General features: G+C 47.4%; 1 protein-coding gene across 4 annotated transcripts in view; it reads left to right on the top strand.

The window, feature by feature from the left end:
* CNTRL (centriolin) overlaps positions 1-10077 on the top strand; it is a 1220196-nt gene extending 1210119 nt beyond the window's left edge. For all 4 annotated transcript variants that reach the window (XM_069609523.1, XM_069609522.1, XM_069609524.1 and 1 more), the window contains one exon: positions 9416-10077. The gene's annotated coding sequence lies outside the window, so the exon portion shown is untranslated. The remainder of the gene's footprint in view (positions 1-9415) is intronic.
* Positions 10078-16204: the final 6127 nt, after the last annotated feature.

Genomic DNA, 16204 nt, shown 5'->3' with positions numbered 1-16204 from the left:
TGCAGCAATGAAAGTGAGCAATAATTAAACTCCCCTTCTAAAGCTTCGTTTACAGCTATGATACGCAAAAAAGAACTTCAAGCATGCAATTTACAAAAAACCTGCACAAATGGCCTTACTCCATTATGCTTAGCCGCTCTCCCTACACACAAAAGACCCTACGCCAGTCTGTACCCTACACGCAAAAAACCTGACGTCAGTCTGTCTCCAATCTCTTTCCTTTTACTCACAACCATGCTCAACATACCTTGCAAGATCATTTTGTCACCTGAGGATGGGGTCGAACCCCCAACCTTCGGGTTACCAGCCTGTATGCATTGACTGCTTGTGCCACAGAGACAGGGCATACTTTTCGTTTAAATTTCATCCCTGCTGCGGACTCGAACCTGAGCCCCGCTGATATCAATCTGGTGTAACATTGCACTGAGCTAGCTCTCAAACCAGTTATTTGCCATTGTTCAGGTGCAATGGCGGTGACCTTGCGTCCCAATAGAAATTTAGGCGTATCGAGAGCAGTATTTTCTTTTGTTTTACTTTAATGGATTGTTGCCCCACTTATTGTGCCTGCCCTATATCCTTAAACAACACTCTTCGTTAATCATTTTTTGACACATTTGCTGTGCCTTCCATGCACCTTACAGCGGCTGCAGTAGTAACCCCCTTTTCTCCGCACAGCCTATTCAGCAAAAGATGGCCTGCAGACCAGCCACTTGTCCACCACTGAACCCCAACCGTAAGTAAATGCTAGGACCTGCATTTCAATCAAGTTCCAATACACTGGCCCACAACCCATGTCAGGGAGCAACATCCAGATCAGTGCACCAAGCCCTCAAAGGAAGCCATGGAGTACAGGAGTTTGTGCACAATGGCCGGACTTCTCACGCTTATCCCATTCAACGACCCGCCACGCTGACCAAAGATACACCAACCTACAGATTGTAGCGAGAAGTACTTTTGTGCTTGACGGTGGAGATGGCGAGATACTGACAATCAAAACCGAACCAAAACACTTACTTGGATTTACGGCTCAATGTCGCCGCCGCTCCATAATACACTTCATTATCCAATACTTTCAATTATGGTGCCAGTTCTTATGCTAGACGTTTTATACTTTACTTGAGGGACCGTTATGTTGACAACCTCAATAAACGATAAAAACCCAATACCTAGTTGAAGGCAATGGATCATAAGGACCATACCGTTTTTGGGAATAAATATCAGCACAAACATTCTCAACTGCCAAGTGCAAAAGAACAGCACTTCTCAGTTGCAAAGTGCGAGAACCCACAATACAACTTCTGCATAAAAGAGAGCACGCTAAAATTACTCTCTGCCAGCTGCAGCGCACTTTCCATCTTCCCATGTCCGTTCCATTTCCCAAAGCCAAGCCCTTACATTACCCTACCCCCTTTGAGTGCTATCGGTTGACGCTCTTGTTAGCATATGTAAATTAATATAGATGGTTGTAGGCGAGCCCTTCAGATTACCAGTGTGGCCCCTGTTGAAAGAACTGAAAGTGCCCATCTAAACCATGTGGAGGCCTGTTGATGCTGTGCTTGAAAGGATAAACTTGCCTTTTGAAGATTAGCTACCCTTTTTCCATCATAATAGCATCTTGGATTAAAATATATAGAGAACCCTTACATCAAATATTAATATTAGTACATTGTAATAACAACATGTTTGCTATATAGCACTTGCTTATTCTACTTCTCAGCATTGGAAATAGCAGGTCATGTCAATCTATCACATGAAATGCAGTGAAAAGCGTGCGCTTCGAAGGGAGTGCTGAGAGAGAGAGTGCTGTTCCGTTGGACACGCTGTTGGCGAGCTGACCTAGTTTGAAGATATAACTTTGGTGACAAGCTACGTGGAACACTTGGTAGGACATTCAAAGAAGTCTGGACGTTGTACCCCCTAATTACCAGACTTATAAATAAGTAGGAGACCTGAATATCTGTTTTACTTTGTCTAGATCGCGGGCTCCACCCTTGTACCCGGAAGCGTATTTAAACCTGTGCATGCACGCTTCTGCGCACACTCTTCAAAGGGAGCTGGGCAGCCCTCGGGACGCTCCCTGACTTGGAGATTATAGTTTCAGTAGGCGAGTGAAAGTGCCTTGTTACGATGTATACGCTCAAATCCAATATGCCTACCGGGGTTGCTGAAGCAACAAAAGACTAACAGCTTCCAATCAGGAGAGTCGGCATAAAGCAAGAACAACAAAACACATTAACAAACTAACGAGTGAAACCTGCTCTAAATCAGCTGGAGCTGATATTAGAGAACTATGGTCACCTGGCTGTAGGAAAATGACTGCGAGTGTGCGAGGGAACAATTGAGAGAATATATGGAACAAACACGGCTGCTCGTGTTACACCAGCTGGGTCCGCGTATGTGACGAACGCTGAACTATTGGAACTTAACTCACAAGCTCACAGAGAAGTGAGTGACTCTATGGGTAACACTAAATAAGCCATGAGAAACAATTTGACTAACACCGAGACAGAACTCTCTCATAATGAAATCCATGCTCAAATTCATGGCAATGAAAATATGGTAATGTGGATACTTTACTCTCAAATTATGATAAAAGGAGTTTGCAAGCCAAATGATGATACACATGAAATTGGTGATATGAACAATGTTGAGTATATAAACAGGAGGCTGTAAACTGCACGAGAGTAATAACATTGTAAGCAATTGCACGCACGTAGGCAATAACTGTGGCAATATAGGATATGAGAAAAATTGAGATGTGCAAGTACCCGAAACACAAATTAATCAAGCGGAGGAGGTGCAAAATGTCAATGAAACACAAAATTATCTCAATTTATCCGCTTCCTCCATATTAGGCAGTAGAGTGGAAAACCCAATATTAAATGAATCGACAGATGAATCTTATATTAGACTGACCCGAGACCTTCATTTGGCTTTAAAAACCCAAATGTCCCAACGTATGACATCATTCTTGCAGCCATGAATACGGTCTTATTTGGGCTAACGAAAATATATGAACACTTGGAATAAAAAATTGAGAATAACGCTAAAATACTTGAAGCCATAAGTACTAATTTTGAACAAGTCTTTAGTGAATTAATGCTTTAAGTGCCATGGGTTTTTCCCCCAGTGCCAAGGCCTTTTTTAGTAATTTCGGTATGTCGCCATTCAGTGCCTTGTAACTTTTTTGTTACATGACATATCTTTGCCAAATTTGGCCCCTTTTTCCCCACATGTAGGCGGTTTAAACACCAGCCAGGAATCCTAGGTTGCTGCAAGGGGGTGAGAGAAAATAACCAACAAGGGCGAAAATGTTGTGTTTTTTCAAAAAATGCCAATAAAATGTACAAAGAAGCCTGTGGGTTTTTCCTTGTAAGAGCTAGGAACAAATGGTTTGCTGTGCTGAATTCCCTATTTTCCTGGCTTTCAAGAACAGGTTGAGTGGAAACTTATTTTGATGTGGTTATCAACCGTTTTGTGAGAGGTAGGCAATTTTGGCCATTTTTGCCAATTGGACATGTATGGACGGAATGGAAGAAAAGGGTAGGAAAGCCGAATTGGAGGACAGAAAGGCATACATTTCAGAAAAGTAGACAAAATTCCAAGTTTAGGAAGGGGTGATTTGCGCAGGTCGGGCAACAACTACGTAGGGGAAAATGCCATCGTTCGGGAAAAAAGCGGGAAAATTACGGAAAAAAAAGGTATGTGGTGGACATGGTTGGCTTGGTACGGCAATGGCTTCTATGAATTTTGAGAAAAACCATGCTCCACTACATTCCCCCGACTCTAGCAGTTGGGAAAGCACACATTTTTTGTAGTGTTTCACAAAACAAGCAATACCACAAGCCAAACCCTGAGCCATGGTAAACAGGAGTTTTATGCTTACGGCCTGAACAGACGTACTTAGCATGTGCAAATCAGGAAAACCAATGTGGTGAGGAATGGCAAGCATACATTTTTTGAAAGAGCACAGGCAGACCTTTTCAAGGGTAGGTGACCTGTGCAGGTTACAAAAGTGTATGGTGCCTAAAGCAGCGACTAAATGTGGGGCAAATTCAGGAAATGAAAGGGTTGTGTGACAAAGGGCACCAGCAAATGTGTTTGTGTGGTTTTCATAATGTTTCAACCCAACAAATGCCATATCTCACGTGTCCCAATGAAAACGGTACCTCACATGTGTGGGTGCACCTACCTGGGCACCAAGGGGAAAGCTGAAAACACCCCTAACCCCAAGTCTTTTCCGAAAGCTGTATTTCACGATTTTTCCAGACAGGCACACCATACAGATATGGGCCTTGGGTGTCCAAGCCACCAAGGAAAACAGGGAACCCCATGCATTTCCGAAAAGTGGACACCCATGGAAATCCGCAGAGTTCTCACTTGCGCAAATCGGCCCAGAATTTAGGGTTGCCTTGGGGCTTTCCTTTTAACTTCTCTCAATATCTTGGGTGAACTACTGTTCCCAATAGTAAAGTGTGATTCCCATCCCCTTTTCATTTGATATGTGAGACCAGCACACCCCAACTTATTTGGAGTGCTGGAGAGATGCACTGTATCTCCTTTCTCACTGCCTGTAACATTGTTGTTACAATAGCAAGTTAACTTGAATGGATGGCGGTAGTGGTTCTTCCTTAAATACTTTTTAGTCATATTACTCGCAGGCTGACAAATCAGCCGCGGTAATACATAGGAGGGTCACTATTCCGGTAGAATGCTTTTTCCCCATTTTTAAGTATCCTTGTTGTATCTTGTGTCTTCTTCTGCCGTCCTAGTTGAAGTTTTGTCTTCGGCGGGAACCCTTTGTGTTTCCCGTCAAGGCTCCAGAGTGTCTGCGAAGGCTGGAAACAAGGGAGGAGTTCAAAACTCTGCAGCCCTTTGTCTTCCAGCTTGCCTGAAAGGAACCAATTCCCACTGGGGGGGGGTTAGCTGTCATGATTGGACAGCCAGCCGCTCCTTGCTGTAAACTGCAGGGAGAGTTTGCAGAAGTTATGCTGCATTTCCTCATAAATATTCTGATCCTGGAATCTGCTGACAAGTCGACCACTGGAACCAAATACAAAGTGGAAGATGAAGAAAAGACCGCTGTAACGAATTCCAGTGAACGAAGAGCCTGCTGTGACTGGAGCCTGTTTTAACCCTTCCTTCCAACTGACATGGGGGGTCCCGAAAACTACTCCTACCAGAAGGCTGGTACCTACCATACCTCGATGCGCTGCAAACCGCCTATAGCCAGATGCCTCGAGCCAGTGAGCGATGCATGATCTTCTGAAGTTAGATTCTTGGCGAAACTTGGGTGGATTCCTGCTGGACCTCCAGAGACGTGATTTAAATCCACTCACCGGAGTGCAGGACAAAGAGAGTGAAGAGAATCCGACCAGCGATATTCGTTCTTAATCGGGTACCTGTAAAAGGGTGCCAAATCCGCAGAGCCATTGGAAGCCTTGAAGAATCCTTTGTGGAAGCCTCTCCTGTCAACTGCTGCTGCCAGTTTCCCCTCTAGTGTCCATTTTGTTAGTCTCCAGACCAAGAATCTAGGGTCTGGGTTCTATGCTGCTGCTTCAGGAAGACGACCCTCTGCAAGGTCTTCTACTTAGCTGAGGTACTGTGTTGGCTTGGATAATACTTACCTCAAGTCTTGTGTCTATCCTGTGTGACTGAGTGGGTGAGTAGTGTGTTTAGGAGTTTTCCCATACCATTCACCCAGGCCTAAGGCTGCAATGCCTATAGGGGGCCTTCTGTGAACCTAATACTTACTTGTTTGCTGATAACTGGAAATCTGACTTGCCTGCATCTGAACCCTATCGTGACCTGCCTACAACTAGCTCCTAGACCACTAGGGCCCCTGCCTCTAAGAAAACTCATGCTCTAGAATAGGGAACGACTTTAAAATATAAGGCTTCTGTCTTGACATTATAACAAGTGTGAAAAGTACTTACTTGCTAAAGAAGTTAGTGGGGTAACTGTATCTCTGTAATAGAATACGTTACAAAGAGTCCTTAAGCTATTACTTACCTTAAGTTGCTTATAGCCCCTTTAAAAAGTTTGAATAAGTGTTGGTACTGTTTTATCATTTCTAAAGTGAATGAGTGTAAAAGCGTACCAATAGGGTTTACCTACCTTGAATAGCTGTGTGCTCTTAAAGTGTACTATTGGGTTTTGCTTCCCGTGATCTGCTTTAGAACATTTCTAAAACAGTCTTGAAGTTCTTAAGAGTTGCATTCTGTCCCTCTAAAAAGTGTATAGGTCCTTACGTACCTTGAGCTGCTGATTGCCTTTCTTAAGTCTGCTAGATTTCATATCCTACACTTCTGAAAAATATCCTTGGTTAAACTGTCTATGCCTGCAATGGTAATGGTGTAAAGGTTGATATACCAATAGGTTATACTGACCTTGAACAGCTGTTGCTTGTCTTAAACTTTATTATTTTCTGCTTTCCCTAAACTGCTTTAGTGCACTTCTAAAATAGTTTACTGTGTGCATACTTATCCCTGAGTAGCTTATGGCCCCTCTAGAAAGTATACGTTACTTTATTAGCTCTGAACTGTGTTCTTAAAAGTAATACTGGCAATGTAACTGTATCCATTCATAATAGAAGAAAGTTACATATGTTGCAAGATATACTTGTAACAGTATTGGTCTAAGCAAGTAATGCTGTAACTAAATAATACTGTGAATTTGGACCAATAGAGTCTGCTGCCCTTGAATTACTTATGGGATTCTAAAGGTTGAACTAACTTGGTTTTACTCCTCAAGAATAGCTTAATGCCATTCTGAATGGGTTACCTTGGGTTTAACTCCCCTTGAACTGCTTATTGCTATTCTTAACAAGGATATACTTTGGTTTGCATACCATGAGTATTGCATTTGTTTTTATGATTCTGTTTATATAATATGTGATAGTACTTACGTTTCCAAAGATTTATCTTTGCCTACATGTATTTATAATAAATAATTATTTTTACAATACACAGTGTTTCAGTATTTCTTTGGACCATATGTATGCTACATTTTCTTTGTAGCTTACTACAGCCTCCCTCCTGAAATAAGCCAGGCTGCTCTGTCTATGCTACCAAATGTTCTCAAGTGGTACAGCCTTATACTAAGAGTGGAGTTTTTGAATTGCCTCAGATAGGGTTTATGAAGCCTCTAGTAGGACTTTAGAAAAACTGTCCTAACAGGCTCACACTCCCCACCCAGGTAATCGAGGAACCCTCTCTAATTCCTTGCCCTCTGTGGTACCCAAGCCAGTAGCTACCAGGGAATAAAGTCAAACTCGGGAATAAACGAAGGTGAGCACCAGCCGGCCCTCAGAGGGTGGCCCAGCGAGGGAAAACTCGAAATGTGCTTGACCCTATTACTCCACCATCCCTTAGGAAAACAAACTCCAACTCCAGCACAGTAAAAACAGCAATCCTTACTGCATTGACGGGGTAATCCTTCCTGTGTTTATTCAGGGCGGCGTCACGCTCAGCGCTGGAAAAACAGACTGGCAACCTCCATTGTCAGGCTTTTTACGTTCTCCGGGGCGCGTGGGCCTTGCCATTTCCTGAGTGGTTATCCATGCTGGTGCTTCACTTCATTCAGTGCTCCGATCTAGGACAATGTTGGTTCCTTGGCAGGAAACGCCCATTTTACTTATTCAACCACTACATTGTTTCATTATTTTATGGTAGCCTTTCCAGCAATGGTGTCTTTCGTGCAAGTATAAAAATATGTAAAATAATAATTAAGTCTAATAACCTTTTAAAAACGAGACGGTTGTGTTTTCCATACAGGAAGCAAAAATGGACACCTGCTAAGAGGAAAAAGAAACAAAAGTAGTAAGGAGCTGAACAGAATGAGTAAATGGGTGGAAAGATTACATGAGCACAGAGGAGATGAGCTGAACGAGGGGAGTGAGGAGATGGAGATGAGAGGGTAGGGACATAAGCAAAGTGGGGGATTTGAGCTGAACGAGGGGAGTGAGGAGATGGAGATGGAGGTGGAGATGAGAGGGTGGGGACATGAGCAAAGCGAGGAGAGAGCTGAACGAGGAGTGAGGAGATGGAGATGAAGGTGGAGGTGGAGATGAGAGGGTGGGTACATGAGCACAGAGGAGATGAGCTGAACGCGGGGAGTGAGGCGATGGAGATGAGATGGAGATGAGAGGGTAGGGACATGAGCACAGAGGAGATGAGCTGAACGAGTGGAGTGAGGAGATGGAGGTGGAGATGAGAGGTTGGGGACATAAGCAAAGCGAGAAGATAACGAGGGGAGTGAGGAGATGGAGATGGAGATCAGAGGGTAGGGACATGAACAAAGTGAGGCAATGAGCTGAACGCGGGGAGTGAAGAGATGGCGATGGAGATGAGATGGAGATGAGAGGGTAGGGACATGAGCACAGAGGAGATGAGCTGAACGAGGAGTGAGGAGATGGAGATGGAGATGAAGGTGGAGATGGAGATGAGAGGGTGGGGACATGAGCACAGAGGAGATGAGCTGAACGCGGGGAGTGAGGCGATGGAGATAAGAGGGTAGGGACGTGAGCACAGAGGAGATGAGCTGAACGAGTGGAGTGAGGAGATGGAGGTGGAGATGAGAGGTTGGGGACATAAGCAAAGCGAGAAGATGAACGAGGGGAGTGAGGAGATGGAGGTGGAGATGAGATGGAGATGAGAGGGTAGGGACATGAGCACAGAGGAGATGATCTGAACAAGGGAGTGAGGAGATGGAGGTGGAGATGAGAGGGTGGGGACATGAGCAAAGTGGGGGATTTGAGCTGAACGAGGGGAGCGAGGAGATGGAGGTGGAGATGAGAGGGTGGGGACATGAGCACAGAGGAGATAAGCTGAACGAGGGGAGTGAGGAGATGCAGGTGGAGATGAGAGGGTGGGGGACATAAGCAGAGTGGGGAACAGGACTCCTTTAAAGCATTACTTTAGTTGCAACGTGGTTAAGCATAGAAGTCCATGAGAAACGTGACTCCTTATGTGCTGTGTGTGCAGACGAATCCCTGTAGTAATGTTTCAGCTTTCATCTTTTGTGATTGCCCCATAGACTTTGAAAAAAGCATGATATCCATAATGTACAGTCCCTTCAGTCCAGCTAGAACATGTATTATAAAATGCATGCTGCCTTGTTCTGCCATTTGTGAAAGCGGAAATCATTTTACTTGAATTGCAACATACATTTGCAATAGAAAATTGTTTTTAACCTACAGGCAAAATAGGGCAAAATAACAGCATATGTTTTTCAAACCGAAAGTAGCTTTGCATGTTTATTTCTGGAGTGGTTTCAACATTTTTATATGCACATTAGAGCATTTATTTAAAGTTATGATTGCCAGAATGTCCCACTCTGCCTGTCACATGTTTCATTTGTACACCAAATGATTTGTTGCAGATATCTCCATTTGTATGTGTTTTCTTCACTGCAGGAGAGAATCTGTGACCCTCAGTATCCAGAGATTATTCCGCTTGAAGTGCTACAATGTACTATGCAGATCGGCTGTAATGGAGTGACGTCACAGTCTATCGTAGTCACTATGTCCGATTTATTCAGTATTAACCGGGACTCCACACAACTACTTGCTTGCAGGATGCAACTTCATCAGTCAAAACGGAAGGGCTACAGTATTGTAAAATGTTTCGAAAAAGCTATATTTTTTTAATGTATTTATATATGTTTACATGTGAAAATGTGCAACATTTGTTTTGCAAATGTAATTTGCTGGGTGCCATAATTATAAAACAGAATCATTCCCCAAAGTAAAATAATGTAAATTAAGCCTTGAGAAGGGACATCTGTAAAAGGATATTTATAAGGAATCTGTTTTTTGATACATATGTGTTGGTGCCTAAATGCCATTTGTTTATAATTTTTACATGGAATATTATATTTAAGGCGATTTTGTATATACCTTCTGTCAATAATATTTATAATGTACAGAGGAAACCTTTTTCAAAATTGTTTATTTCGGTTAACAATATTATGATAAATGATAATTTCTCAAATATCACATGCATAATGTTACTCATTTTATAGTCTTTTATTTGTATTAAATGTATGAATAAATAAATGCATTTGTGACAAATTGCATTTTTGTCATGTGTTTTTTCATGCAGATATCAAATGAATGCAAGAGACATACCAGATGTAGGTTTCAACCTTCTGAGCATAATGTGGCATTCAAGGGCGGACACACATGGTAATAGCCTGATGCTGGCAGTGCAAGGAATCCGTACTATTGCCTGCTCTTGAACACTGGCATCAACACTATGAGCACCATTGCATGGCGCTCGGGGCGCTAATAGTTTTGGGAATGGAATTTTATTTTTCTATTGGATACAACCTCCTCAGCAGATTCCATATCTCTTAAAATGCCCAGGCTGTAACCTTGGACATGAATCAGGCTTGCATGGTGTCAGGTGGCACCACCTGTACCCAAGTTGTCATGAAGGTACACCTTGCAGCCGCCATCGGAAGAGACGCTGCTCCAGATGCAAGTGGTGCTACCTGCGCCAAGCAGTTCCTTTTAAGATACCATAGGTTGCAGAACTTGGGATCACGCTCAGAGCTACTGGCTTTATCAGTGAGGCAATTTCAAATGCCTTTTTTTTTTAATTGGATAATCCCATTTACTCTTACGTTCAATCCCCTTTCTCCATACTGTATGGGCGTCCCTTCCAAGGGACGGGAGACGGAACCTTTTTCACCAGAAAATCCTTCTTCCCTTTTAAATTTAGAGGCGCATGGGGGCACGGCCCAGGGAGCATGCGCTGCCCTGACTCCGCCCTCCTGCGCCACACCTCAGTCCCCTTTTCCGCGTCAACGGGAACGGGCCGAATTCACCAGTGCTCCTGGGTTTGGCTTCGGCCATTTAATTTCACGAGCGGATATTTTTTTTTTTTTTGTCTTTTCTATCCTTCAGGTACTCAGTCCTCAGGTGTCGCACTCCTCCCCGGCGCATGCCGACTTCTAAAGGGTTCAGCAGTTGTCGTCCTGCAATGGGCTCTTCCCAACTTCAGACCCCCACGCCCTCTGACACGGTTGGCAATCATGTTCGGCGTGTGACTCGTTGTCCTCGAAGGCACTGACCGGAAGGTTCTTGTTCTGTGTCTACACCCGAGGGGCTATGCCCTTTTACCAGCACATTAGCCGAGGGGCTACACCCTAACACAGGCAATATGTCCAAGGGGCTATGCCCTAATACCGGCAATACCTTTGAGGGGGCCCCTAAACGCAGCTCAACTCACCCCCGGGTCGAGGGTTTCACACCTACCAGGCCGAGGCCCGAGGAGCAGGGTAGGCCACGTGATCCACATGCAAGAGTCTTGGACGATGTCGGATCCAGCGGGCTGAGCAACACGTGGCAGGCACGTGGCAGGCAGCTTGACAAAATGGCTGCAGCGCCAGAAAGGAGCACCCGTCCAACGCCATTCCACGAATTCGGCAAAGAACAAGTGTCAAGGTGGAACTGGCCTCAACCAGCTACGTGGCCTACAGTCTACCCTTCATTCGCGCAGGGCAACTTTCCTTTGCGCCCATATTGACAGGGTACGCAGAAGCTCCAGCAGCCCCTCGCTACCCTTTCGGTACCCCCTGGCACCTCTTTGGCCAGTGAGGAGGCACTCTTCGAGAAGTTTCTCAACCTCATGAGGTCTCCTCAGATGGGGGGTTATCATCAAAGACGCAGTCAGACAAGTCCTCCCTGCCATGCTAGCGGCACAACAGACGCCTCCATCAGGCCCCCATGCCCCAGTGCAGCCGCCTCCTCAGCCTCCGGCTGCGGTCCCTGTACCCCAGCCTCTGGCGCCATCTACTCCTCCTCCTCCACAAGATCCTCCAGATCCGCAGGATACGGACGAAGAGGAGGATCCGGACATGCCATCCTCAGCCAGGGCCTTCCACAAATGTCTTGCTGGCCTGGCGGAGTACCTGCCCCCCCGCCCCCAACCTGAGGTCGAACAGCCGGCAGAGGGGGTTCTGGCAGAAGTCCTCACGCAACGCCCCTCTGCCAACACGGGGATTCCACTGCAAACCGATGTAGTTTCCCTGGCCAAGAAGGGTTGGCTCAAGCCCCACTTGGTCCAGCCGGTCAACCGAAGCCTGGATGCTAAGTACAGGCAGATGGAGGGGGATACACTCTTGCTCTCGACCCATCCTCGGCCACACTCCTCGGTGATCGCTGCGGCGTCACTATACTCCAAGTCTCAGTCGTCCTCAGCCTCCTCCTCTGCTGTGCTGCTAGGCAAGGAGGAGAAGATCTTGGAGGCGTACGGTAAGAAGATCTACTCCGCCTCCTTTCACCTGCGTCAGGCCAACGCAGATGCCATGCAGGCTGCCGCCAACCAACGGTTAAGGCGGGAAATTGCAGACTTCCTCCCGGAACTCCCCACCCAGTGCCAATCACGCTTTAAGGTAGGGCTTACGGAAGCCAAGCTTGTGGCGCATGACCTCATGGAATCCACAGTGGCTCATATCGATACCTCAGGCCGTGCCATCTGCATTGCCACGGACATGAGGAGAAGAGCCTGGCTCCGGGCTACGAAATTCAACCCAGATGTCTAGGAGCACACAAACAACAAAAGGGGGTAGGGGGAGTAAGGGCTTTTTCCAGTCCCCCTCCTCAGCGTCAGCCTTCGAGGGAAAGAAGGCATGACACGCCTCTTCTGGTCCACGTGTCTCCAGTGGGGGCAGGCTTGCTCTCCATGCACAATTCTGGCACTAGAATTTCGCGGACATCTGGATCCTCTCTGTAGTATCCACGGGGTACTGCCTTCCTATCCCAGCCTCTCCCCTCCACTCCCACAGGTTGGGACAGCAACTCTTTTGGCAGAGATCCAGTCGCTCGTAGAGAGCCAGGCAGTGGAGGAAGTCCCAGCCTCCCAGCGAGGCTTTGGCTTCTACTCCAGGATTTTCGGCATTCAGAAGAAGAACCAGGTGGGCCTGAGAGTTCTGCTGGACCTTTCCACCTTCAATCTCTCCCTACCCCTGCAAAAATGCAAGATGGTTACGCCAGCTTTTATAGCGGAGACATTGGACAAGGGAGACTAGATGTGCTCCCTGGACCTGAAGGACGTGTACACACATGTCCCGATTTGGCAGACCCATTATTCTTTTCTACGGTTCAGGATCATGGGCTACCATTTCCAATACAAAGTCCTTCCATTTGGCCTCAACTCGGCCCCCAGGGTCTTTACCAGACTCATGAACTGTGTGGCGGCCCTACTCAGAGTGCAGGACCTCCACATCTGCCCATACCTCGACGACTGGCTCACCAGGGCTACATCTCTGGAAGCAGTTCACTCTTCCCATGCCTTTATGAACACACTGCACAACCTGGGCTTCTCGCTCAACCTCAAGAAGTCACAGCTGCAGCCTATGCAGACTCTGACATTCCTGGGACTCATTTGGGACACGTGCTCCAAGAGGGTCTTCCCGTCGGAAGACAAAATCTCGGCCATCAAGAGGGCCACCACCCACTTTCTCAGCAGAGAGGGGACCTCAGCATGGTGGTAGCAACATCTCTTGGGTCTACTGGTTGCGGTCCTGTTGGCCGTTGCGCACACGAGACTAAGGATGAGAAGGATTCAGCTGCACTTCGCGGCCTCAGGAGCGGAGCTCGCAATCCGAGATGATCAACGTTCCTCCATCTCTCCACCCGGACCTAACTTGGTGGTCCTTGGACTGCAACCTATGGACGGGCAAGCCCTTTCGGCCACCCTCTCCGCAGGCCACCATCACCACAGACTCCTCACTCGAGGGCTGGGGATCCACCCTGGACGATCTCTCGGTCCACGGCACCTGGACTCGACCGGAGCAGGAATACCACATCAATTGGTTGGAGCTGAATGCCATCTGGCTAGCGCTCAGAGCATTCCTACTACTTCTCAAGGGAATGGTTGTCCTCATCCAGACAGACAACTCGGACCAGCATGTACTACGTCAACAAGCAGGGAGGCACCAGATCCCCTCCTCTGTGCAGGCTGGCGATCAGCATGTGGGAATGGGCCCTGGAAAACAACATTTACCTCTCGGCAGTCCATCTACCGGGGGAATCCAACCTGGAGGCGGACTGGCTCAGCAGGCTGGGGGCGGACAATTACGAGTGGCAGCTAAACAAACTCATTTTTCAGGAGATCTTCAACACGTGGGGTCATCCACAATTGGATCTCTTTGCCACCTGGCACAACAAGAAGTATCCCCAGTTCGCATCCTGCCAGGGTCAGGGCCCCGGCTTTCTGGGTGACGCATTTCACCTCCAGTGGACCGGCATGAAGGCCTACGCCTTTCCCCCTACTCCCCTGATCCACAGGGTAATTTGCAAGATCAAGGAGTCTCACCGCGTCCTCATCATTCTGATAGCTCCATGGTGGCTGGCCAAGCCATGGTTTTCTGTACTTCTCAACCTCTCAGAGGTGCCCCATATGCACCTTCCGACGGGCCCAGCACATCTTCTGGTGCAGCAGGGGGGCAGAATCATCCACCCCGCACCAGGGAAATTTGCACTCAGTGTGGTACCTGAGCAGGTAACGCTTACACACCTTAGCCTCTCACAGGCCAATCTGGAGATCATAGAGGGCGCCAGGAGCAAAGCCAGCAAGGCCCAGTACAAAAGCAAATGGAACAGATTCTGCCACTGGGCAGACTCTAAGGGTATTGACCCCCTGGCCTGCAATTTGGATGACGTGCTCTCCTTTTTGGGGCACCTCGCTCATTTGAGCGTACAGGTGGACACCTGCCGTATATACCTGCCAGCCATTGGGGCTTACAGGAACTCGGAGGAAGGCATTTTCTCCTCCTCCAACTCTATCGTCCAGAAACATCTGACTGCTCTCGCTAGGCTCTACCCACCCATCAAGAGACTGCACCCAGGTGTGGGACCTTAACATAGTCTTGGGCGCCCTGGCGCACAAACCATTCGAGCCAATGGCGTCCGTGGACATTAGGCTGGTCACCATCAAGACGGCCTTACTAGTCGGTCTTACCTCGGCTTGCAGAGTCGGCGAGATCCAGGCGCTGGTCGCCTCTGAACCATATACCACCTTTCACAAGGACAAGGTAGTCATGCGGACGCAACCGGCATTTCTGCCCAAGGTTCATCTGCATTTCACTTGAACAAAGAAATAGTCCTTCCTGTGTTCTTTCCCGATCCCAAGGGCGAAGCACAGAGTGCTGCACTGCTTGGATGTCAGGCGTGTCCTAAAATTCTACTTGGACAGGACCAAGGGCTTCTACAAGTCGGACGCTCTGTTTGTCATTTTCAGAAGCTCGAGGCCAGGCTATCCGGTCTCTAAGGGCTCCATATCCTCCTGGATGGTCTCTGCCATCAAGGAAACGTATGAGGGCCAGCACAAGCCGCTCCCGGCCAACATGCATGCCCACGCAGTCAGGGCCAAGGCAACAGCCATTGCGTTCCAGCGCCATGTCCCTTGGCAAGTCACAAGCAGGGCGGCCACTTGGGGTCTCCCTCGGCTTTCTGCAAGCATTACTGTTTGGATGCCGGCTCTAGATCTGAGGCGGCTTTCGGACAGGCGGTTCTTAGGAACCTGTTTGCTTAAGGGGGGGTCTCCTCTCCACCCTGGGGCTACAATCAGTTTTAATTGCCCATACAGTATGGAGGAAAGGGGACGGGATGTAAGAGTAATTATAAGTTACTCACCGTAGTGACCAACATATTCTTAGTCCATAGTCCCCTTTCCTCCATACGTCCCACCAACCTCCCCCCTAATAATACTGGTGCCATTAGGCAATGTTAAATCTCTTGTCGACGTGTCAATGGGGACTGAGTTGTGGCGCCGGAGGGCAGAGTCAGGGCAGCGCCTGCTCCCTGGGCCGCGCCCCTGTGCGCCTCTAAATTTAAAGGGGAAGACGTTTTTTTTCTGGTGAAAAAGGTTCCGTCTCCCGTCCCTTGGAAGGGACGCCTATTCAGTTTGGAGGAAAGAGGACTATGGACTAAGAGTATGTTAGTCACTACGGTCAGTAGCTTACAATTTCTTCACTAACATGAGCAAGAACCCTCTGGGTGTAAGTTCTGCAGCAAGTGTCTAAGGATGACGTTGATTACAGAGACTCATGACCGCTACATTTGCTGCCTTGGCACTCGACATGACAGCAAGGAGAATGAGGCATGCCGGGGGCATGACATCTAAGACCAGAGAGTCCCAGGCTGGTAGCATTTCTTGTGGGTAAAGGAAACTGTTGGTAATCATTCTCTGCCAAG

This window comes from Ambystoma mexicanum, chromosome 8 (genome assembly GCF_040938575.1).
Source record: "Ambystoma mexicanum isolate Mex_15411 chromosome 8, UKY_AmexF1_1, whole genome shotgun sequence".
Taxonomy (NCBI): Eukaryota; Metazoa; Chordata; class Amphibia; order Caudata; family Ambystomatidae; genus Ambystoma; species Ambystoma mexicanum.
This window is presented reverse-complemented; position numbering and strand designations above follow the sequence as displayed.